This window comes from Danio rerio, chromosome 7, assembly GCF_052040795.2.
Source record: "Danio rerio strain M-AB ecotype USA chromosome 7, GRCz13ab, whole genome shotgun sequence".
In the NCBI taxonomy this organism is placed as follows: Eukaryota; Metazoa; Chordata; class Actinopteri; order Cypriniformes; family Danionidae; genus Danio; species Danio rerio.
This window is the reverse complement of record NC_141027.1, coordinates 5,276,200-5,285,491: the sequence shown is the minus strand read 5'-3', so window position 1 is coordinate 5,285,491 and position 9,292 is coordinate 5,276,200. Positions and strand designations below refer to the sequence as shown.

General features: G+C 34.1%; 1 long non-coding RNA gene across 1 annotated transcript in view; it reads right to left on the bottom strand.

The window, feature by feature from the left end:
- The window catches only part of LOC147842964 (uncharacterized), a 277,603-nt gene that overhangs the window by 228,621 nt on the left and 39,690 nt on the right, over positions 1–9,292 (bottom strand). The window lies entirely within an intron of this gene.

Genomic DNA, 9,292 nt, shown 5'->3' with positions numbered 1-9,292 from the left:
TCTAGTGACATACAAAAGAGGCTTATTTTTTTCTTGTCAACTATAAAAGGCAGCGCGGTACGTCGCGCGTTTTTGCAAAGTAAAGGCGTGCGCTTTGTGATCGGCCCCTAAATGTACAACAAATATTTGTTAACTCTTGGGATGGTAACACATGCAAACACACGTTTCTACAGACACATTTTGCCAAAGAAGCAAAATGAAAGAAGGATATTTCTCGTCACAGTTTCACACAGTGTTGACAATAACCAGCGCTGATGCAGATCACCTCTGTGCTGTATGGAGCCGCTTCATAAACTTAAAAAAAGCAGGCTGTTGATGATTTAGGGTGGGCTACAACCAACAAACCCCTTTTTTATTTATTTTTTTATTTTTTGAAAATTACAGTTATTAATAGTTCTTATATAATATCGGATTTTAAAATAGCCTACAATCTACGAATCAAACAAATCCAAAGATTTTCTTGATTTTTGTATAATAATAACTCCGCACCAAACTGAGGCTTTCATTTTATAGCTTAAAACATGTATGCAAATGTATGCAATCTCATATGTAAGGGCTGTGACGGTCACCGTGACGACAATCACTCTAGAACACACATTTTCTGTTTTGTTGCCAAATAGCCTATACATTTATGAACATAACGTTAACTTAGACGTGATACAGCAAGTTCAAGTTCAGCCATGAACCTTGCTGGAAAACTTATATTACATCGCCAATCTGGAAACATTTTGGATTCGTGGCGAACGAGTAAGGCGAATCAATAATTAGGATGAAGCTATTTGTAGGGCTTGTTTAGAAAAATAAGTGTTAAATGGACAAACACGTCGAACCTCCATAGCCATCTGTGGTAATGTCACCCATGCCATGACATGCGGAGCCAGCTCCGGTGTCATCTACTGAACGCAAATGCCCAGCTAGTCAGCCAGGTATGGTAGAGAGGCCTTTTCAAAAATGGGCAAATACAAAAGAGAAACTGATAAATAGTAGACGTTGATGAGAAATGGAGCAGCATATTTGGTAGTTGAGAACGCGCCGATCCACAATGTAGAGCTGGTTTCCGAGAAATGCAGGCGGCGGAGCTGCTCAGTGCTCAGTGCTGCTGGAAACATTGTAATCTCAAATAAGTCTCCGCTTAAACCGAACAAAGTCAACATGTTAGTTTTTCTGGCAAATAATTTAAAATATGAATAGAAAAAAGGCGGAGAGACGCAGTTTTTTTCCAACATCTGACTTATGTTGTTACAATTGGCTAATATTTTTGTTCTTCGTTACTATTTATATTATTATTGATTAGTATTTGAGAAGTTTCTAAAATGTAACGTTTACTGTTTCAAGCAGTTAAAGTTATTTAATATTTAACTAGCCTAGGCTGTATTGTGTTGTTTTATCAACGAAAGTTAAAAAACAAACATGTTCGTTTGTACGAATATTTAGCATAATACTTTGGTCTTTTTTTATTTCTTAATTTTACATGAAATGTAAATTAACTTAGGTAGGCTACTTGGGTACAGGGGCGTAATTTGTTGGTAGTATACCGAGGAATGTTTAGACAGTAAATATTGTCATCATTATTTAAAAAAATTATAAATAAATTAATTAAATAAAAAAATAAATAAAACACCTTACGGAAAGGATGCAATGAAGGAAAAGCATGCTCTTAATCATTCTTCATAATCTGATTCGTACCCTATACATGCAATAAACTTATATTGCGCCAACAAGAACAAGCTCTAAAAGGTAAAGTCTAAAGCAAGAGGAGTTAATGATATGATATTAATATTAGTTGTTAATATTAATGATCGTAAACACGACCTGCGTTGTATAATAAAAGGCGTCATTGTGTCCTGTCTGCGATTTTTTTTTTCTCGTTGAAGAACAGAAAATTCATGTTGTCACCATCTTCCCAGCCAGGTTTTTATCCACAGTTTCCGCTTTTGTTTCTTCTCAAACAATAAAGTTTCGCTATAGCAGGCCCGGCGGCAGGATATCCTAACTGAGGGCGCAAGGGCGCAATCCCATTGCACTTGACGACTGAATTTGGTCCTTTCTTGTTCCTTTTATTTAGGCAATTTATTAATTCATTACTTTGCATTACCGATATAGTCCTACTTTTTATAGTAATAATAATATGCAGTTTTGCTATTACCGATTTTATTAATGAAGGCAACGATACCGTTTACATTAATGCAGAAAGATAATGTTAAGCACCAAACATGTGGTTTAAATTATGTTAGTCTCTTTATTTCTTTCCGTTTTATTTTAAACATTATAAATGTGTAAAGTTTTAGGTAAAGACGTCAAAATACGCCCACACATGCAAGCTAAACTAGATCATCTGAGTCATCACGCTTTATTACTCAACCAAAATCAGCGAGGAAAAAATAAATGTTTTAAATTAAATTATATTTAAATGTTACATTAAATAAAAAAATAAATTTAAATGTTAAATGCCATTTAAAAATAGTTTCTAAAATTAATGTGTTACTTAGTTACATTTTTAGGCATTAGTGTAGCCAAACAGAAAGCCATGTCTACCTATATTATTCAGCCTGCAGCGCAAGAGGTGGATCCGCGGTAAATCCACACGCACTAAATAGCCTACCTTTTTCTTTTACAACACTGTAAACATAACTTCGCAGGTCGATCATCTTTAAACGCAAAAGACATTTTTAAGTGTCCTAAATTGACTGCTGCTGTAGAAGGGGATGTTTTTTTACATAACTGTAAACGTGTGCTTTAGCTATGCCAAAATGAAAGCAAATATTTTGTTCTGCGTTTTGTCAATTGTATAGCTTAATAATAATAATTAAAATAATAATAATAATAATAATAATAATAATAATAATAATAATGGATATAATAAATTATAATATTATTTATAGTATAGACATTTTTACTAGGCTACTTTAATATTAATCCCTAACTCAAAAACTAATGTGAAAATGAATGGCAGCTGTGCTAAAATTAATGTAATGGGAAATTTCTTCTGCGTTTTTCCCCTTTATAGCTCAATAGTTTTATTCAAAGAATTAGTTAAGCAAAACATGAAATAAATTAAACTGCGTGTCTTTGTGATATCCACTAGTCCAGTTTTCTCCAGTGTGAGTTTAGAGTGCGCCTCCACCGCATGCGCATTTATGCCTGCACCAGATCAAAGCAGGTGTAAAGTCCAGCACAGAGCGCATTGTGCGTTCAACTAACAATACCCGCTCCACTGTCTCCAACACACAAATACTCGAACTCTTTATTTGTGGACTTACTTTTGATAATAGGCTACTATCATTACCTTTATCATGATTCTATTTTTATTTTTATTATTCAATTTTTTTTATTTTATTTTCTTTATTATATGTTATATCCATAATTGTTTGCACTACTGCCCTTTTTGCACTGTCTTTGTACGCAGTGACGCTGCACTGCTTTGGCAATACGAATGTACAGTTATTTGTCATGCCAATAAAGCACCTCAAATGTGAAAATAGCCTAGGCAACAAATAACAAATCGGAGTCTAATAATAACAAATGCCATTTTCATTTTCATACACGTGTGGGTTTTGACAATATGTGTTTAATTAAGCTATAAAGATTAGCCTATCAGATGAAATGCATAGTGAAATATGAAATAAATGTCAATTTTGCTGAATAATTAATTAATCTATATCTTTAATATTTTTAAAATCATCTCGCTTCGGCCCAGAGAAAGAGGCGCGCGGCACCAGCGGACCTGTGCTTTCCCAAACAAAGCCGTACAGTAACTTGCGCTGAATATGCATAGTTTGGGGGGGGAGGATATAGTAGTGAGTGTTTCCTAAAACCCCTGTAGTTTCTCTGTCGCAGATCCAGCATTTGAATCACGTCACTATTAACCCTGCTTTTATTTATTAAATGCTTCCCAACGCCGCATTTCTGTTGAGCGAAAAAAGCTGCTGAAAATAAATAAAGTTATGCCAATGCCATTTTAATAGTTTCATGATAGTAGTAGCTGGTGTGCTTCATCTGCGTGATTCTGATTTGACATTCTTCCGCTAAACTTGCGCTGTCTTGATGTAAATGGGCTATGAACTGTTGCTATTGAGGCTAAGGTGTAAATAGGCTATAGTTCTCTCTGCAACTTTCAGGTTTGAGGTGGGGGAAGTGGCAGAGGCAATTCAAATGAACCATCTCTAAAAATAAAAAATGCCACGTACGCGGCATCTGTGTAAAGATCATTACCTTATTTTATTATTATTATTATTATTATTATTATTATTATTAATTCATTCTTTCATTCATTTTCTTTTCGGCTTAGTCCCTTTATAAGTCTGTAATTGCCACAGCGAATTGAACCGTCAACTTATCCAGCATATGTTTTACGCAGAGGATGCCAGGAGGGCCAGCTGGGGCTTTGGGGGGGCGAAGTGAAAGGAGAGGCGGACTTTGCCCCAAGTCTGGGAAAGATGGCTTGCCGTCATTACACTAGTTTTCCGAAGGCACACGAGTTACATGCGCACATGAACAAATAAATTAATAAATAAGGGAAAGAAAACATCTAGCCTTATGGGTTGAGAGGTCTTTTTGATTATAATCGCCGTTATGTTTCCGTTTTAAATGTAAGGCTGTTGCATAAAATAATACAATTTTAATTTATAAGTGACTTTGCTGCGTACCCCTGGATGTTTCATTAACGCATAATAATCTTTACACCATATTAAAGACACAGCAGACTAAAGGTTTTCGAGAGTTTTTGTCAAGTTTAAACGGTGTGTTTGTGCGTGTTTATATGCCTGCATATGTGTGTGTGAGAGATTGAGCAAATGAGCGCTCCCTTCACAGCTCTGGTAAGCTGCGAGCAGCTTCTTTCATTTTGTTATTTATTTTGCAGATAATACACAATATGAATAAAACAGAAAGACATAAAACTTTACGTGTACCCTTTTGTAGACTTAAAACAAGTGTCATATCTTTATAAAATAGCCTAAGCCATATTGAAATATAATTTAAAGAATTACAAATATCTGATATAATAAAATCGCATGAAATAAATAAACCATTATAAAACAAGCAAAAGCAACAAGGTAGGCCTTTATAGCCTACATAAATGAAACCTTTAAAGCCATATTAAACAAAGCCATTTTACAAAGGCTTTGTTAAAAAAAAAGATTTTATATATTCTCTAAAAACAGTAAACACCAGAGAAGGTTTAAAATATTATTTATTTATTTATTATTTATTTAAGATACAATGATAATAATCAAATCATGCAAACAGAGCATTTTTGGGGTGAGTGAACGCATGAACTGCGACCTTTTTTCAGTTAACCAAATGTGCAGTGCCACTTTAAAAACGGATCAGGGGAAACTACAAAAATAAGTGTGTTCTGTGTCCCCAAACAAGCATTGATGTTTTTATATGACGCGCTAAAATTGAAATTTACATGAAGAGCTTTATTAGTGAAAAGCTGCTGAGCGCAACGCAATATATGCTGTTTTATTACTCGCTCTGTGCTTAAATAGTCTACTTAACACTTTCCTTAAGATCACAGATACAATATGCAACATCTAATTCCGGGGACGTTCTGGGGGCAGGGTTTGCGTGTCATGCTGCAAGCTACTAGCCCGAAAGTGAAAACGCGACATGATTTCAGCCTCACTGATGCCCATTAACACCTAACAGACAAGCTTTTGGTTATGAATAGGGGGAAGGGGTCTCCACTCTTTAAGTGTTTTTCATAAACATGAATACACAAAATCCAAAAATAGGACGGATGGCTTAACAAAACCTATGAGTTTAAAAACGAAACCGCATTAAATATGGGGCCTTATGAAAATGAATGTTTCTATGCACAACAACTGAACTTAATGTGTTATTTAAAATATCTATATTAGGCTCCAAGCATTCGCCAAAACGAATATATTTTTACGTAAAAACACAGAACATAGCTGAATAGAGTGTTGCCTGCTTTAGACGATAGGTTATGAATTATATTATAAATGGTTATGTTCAGGTCAGTGAAATAATACCTTTAATAAAAATGGTGGGCCAGTGATTCCCTCGCTGTCATCAGTGCATGGGTTAATGAGCTTAGGAGAATTCTGCTTTGCATTTTTCTATGCATTACTAACATCACTAAACCAGACATTTGTTTTATAAGTTAACCAAATATTCGCGCAGATTCAGCAGTTTTTTTCTGACGCGTTTGCCATTCATGCCAGTCAGTGAAAAAAGAAGTAACTGTGGCCCTGTTTGCAGGTATTAAGATTCGTTTTCATCAATCTGATGCAACTTTTATTATTTACAGGACGTAAAAATGCAATTAAAAGTTTCAAATCAATTCAATTCAATTCAATTCAACTCAATTTATAAAAAGACTAGCCTATTTTATGCATTAAATAATGAAATATAACTAATTTCCTTTATTTCTGATCAGACCATGCATTTTAGACTATTTTACAATTGTAATATGTGCATATGCTTTTTTTAAAATAACATTCGTCTAACAAATATTTTAGCACATCGAAAGTAATTAAATGACCTGTTTTTGATTAAAAACCTTTATGCAAAAGGATCAGAAATTGATCGCGCACGCGTAGGAAAATGCAGTTATGTGACACATGACATGCATGGCTCCTATGCCGCGTTTTTAGGATAAATTGGCATATAGGTGCTGCTTTGAATAGAATAAAACTATTTAAAAACACATTAAAAACTTCACAAAGCGTATCTTATGGAAAAACACCAATTGCCGGGCTCTGCTTTCGGTTTTAAAAGAATCAAGCAGCTTTAAAAAAATATAATTTGCTGAAGAGAAATGACAGAAAAAAAAAAAGATTAAACATATCGGGACTGTTAAAAGAACATTTCTCTTTAATATATTCTTTCGACTCCGAAACATCAGCTAAGATTATGAATTACGGAGTGTCTCTATTGCCTGCTTCAGCAGTGCGTGGCTGGTTATGAACGAGGAGGCGGAGAGAATGCGCTGTTTAGTTTCGGCTTGATATATTTAAATAAAAACTAACACAGAACTGCTTTTAACGCTCAAAAAGTTAAACTAAAATGCACAACTCTTGTTGGTTGCACCCGCGGGATGCACAATAAACCTATCGCGCCATTATTTTAATTCTATATTCGTGAAGAATGAGCCATGAGATTGAGATTTTTGAAGGTGCTCTCCAGCAGCGAAGTTCCTGGCAGAGTAGCGGGTGAAAAAATGTGCATGCAGAAATTGAACAAGAGGAATAACATTTTAAATTATATAACAAGCATTGTATTCTTTCTAATCCCCGCCCAGTTTTAATACAAGTTGTGTTCTTCAATATTTGTGGCTGGGAAGTTTATTAAGAATATATTTATAATTATATATTATTAAATAATTACATATATATATATATATATATATATATATATATATATAGAGAGAGAGAGAGAGAGAGAGAGAGAGAGAGAGAGAGAGAGAGAGCCATTACAAGTAAAACAACAACAACAAAAAACAACAATTTTACTTTAAAGAAAAACAGATGTTTTGAGAAAAAAAAAAACTGAACAAAACTGAAACCAAATTATTAAAAACTAAACTTGCGGGACTTTATTTATGTCCTGTGGCAAAATTATTTTTATTATACTTTAAGTTATCTGCTTGAAGTAGGCTAGGTCACATTTATCAATGGTAAGTTTTAGTCTAAGTTTACATCAATAACAATGTGCATTGTCCTTTACCATACAAAAAAGGAAGAAAAAACATTATTATACACCATAGTAGCCGCAAATCTTTTTAAATGCATTAAAAAAGCAAGCACATATCTTAGCCTTACCTTGAGTTTGTTCACATTCTGCCAGTATTAACATACATGCTGTATTTTATTACAGTTCATTTTGATGAATTAGGTCTAACTGACAGCTTTTTCTTCTTTTTTCGCGGTTATGCGGCATTATATTTCACACGCATATGCAAGGTGACAGAAATTGAAATTAAAATACCAAACATACTGAGCCATTAATTAAAAAACAAAACAACAGTTATAGCTTCTTTAAAGGAGAACATTGACGTTTTGAAAAAAAAAAAAAAAACTGAACTGAAACTAAATTATTAAAGATAAACCTGCGAGACTTAATTTATGTTATGTCCTGCGGCAAAATTTGTTTTATTATACTTTCAGTGATCTCCTTAAGGTAGGTCAATTTATTTATTTATTTATTTGCTTTTGATGAAGCAGCATTCAACTTAAGCTCTTTAGACCATGCCCCTGACCGTTTCTCAGTGTTTCGCCGCAATATCTTTAAATAAATAATTTATTTAGGCCTAATTTCATTATTAATTAGTTTTCATTATTCGTTTATTATTATGTACAATTGTTGAGACATAAAATAAGATAGTAAAATATAATCAACAACGAAAATTAAAACAAAAACAGAAATAAAAACATAAATGAAAATGTCTTGTCTTAGTCCTGTCAAAATAGCAAACACTGAACATCTCTCTATATTTAGGCTAAAAGACTGCTTTATTTATTTTGTTTAAGACTACTTATTTGTACTGAATGTTTGTGCTTTCATGTTAGTTGTCTTTTATTTCTTCAATTCTATTTTCCAAAACTAGTCCTCTTTGCACTTAAAAAAGTTTACAATAAAGTGTGTTAACAAATTTTAATTGATTAATGAAGGAATTATAATGCTTTGACTTATTGTTTAATCTCATTTACAAGCACAGTAGCATATTTAAAGCTGCTGTAAAGGCTATTTCTGTCCGTTCGCATCCCGTCCCTTTGCGCCCCCTGGCGGCTCATTCACAAGCTGCTGTCATATACTAAAAACAGAGCGGCAGTTATTTCAAACGGCGGCGGTATAAGACGCGGCGGTAATAGTCACTTTGAACTCTCACCTACTGTATGTTCACCAAATAGCAATAGCAATGTATTTTACATTTGTCAATAATTGTAGCTGTTACACCTGAAGTTTATTTATTTATTTATTATTGCGGATTGTCCTGTCTTTTTCTTTTGTCCCGCCTTCTTGTTGTTTTTCTGTTGTTTCATAGGCTCCCATTACGGCGTGATTGCCTGATCTGATTGGCTGCTGGTCGCAAAAGCACATATAAAAAGGAGCGTCCGGCAGGGTTCGGAGAGCTCATTTCTGCTGCGTTCGGTGTTTGGAGTGGAGCTCCTGGGTTTCCCTCACCCCTTTCGCTGACTACCAACACCAACCAACTTTGTATTGATGACCATCATATGTTTAAATATTTTTGAGAGTTTGAGCGTGTAGGGGTGACCTGCCTATTTATTTGATTACTTTTGACTTTGTTTATGTTAGGAAGTAA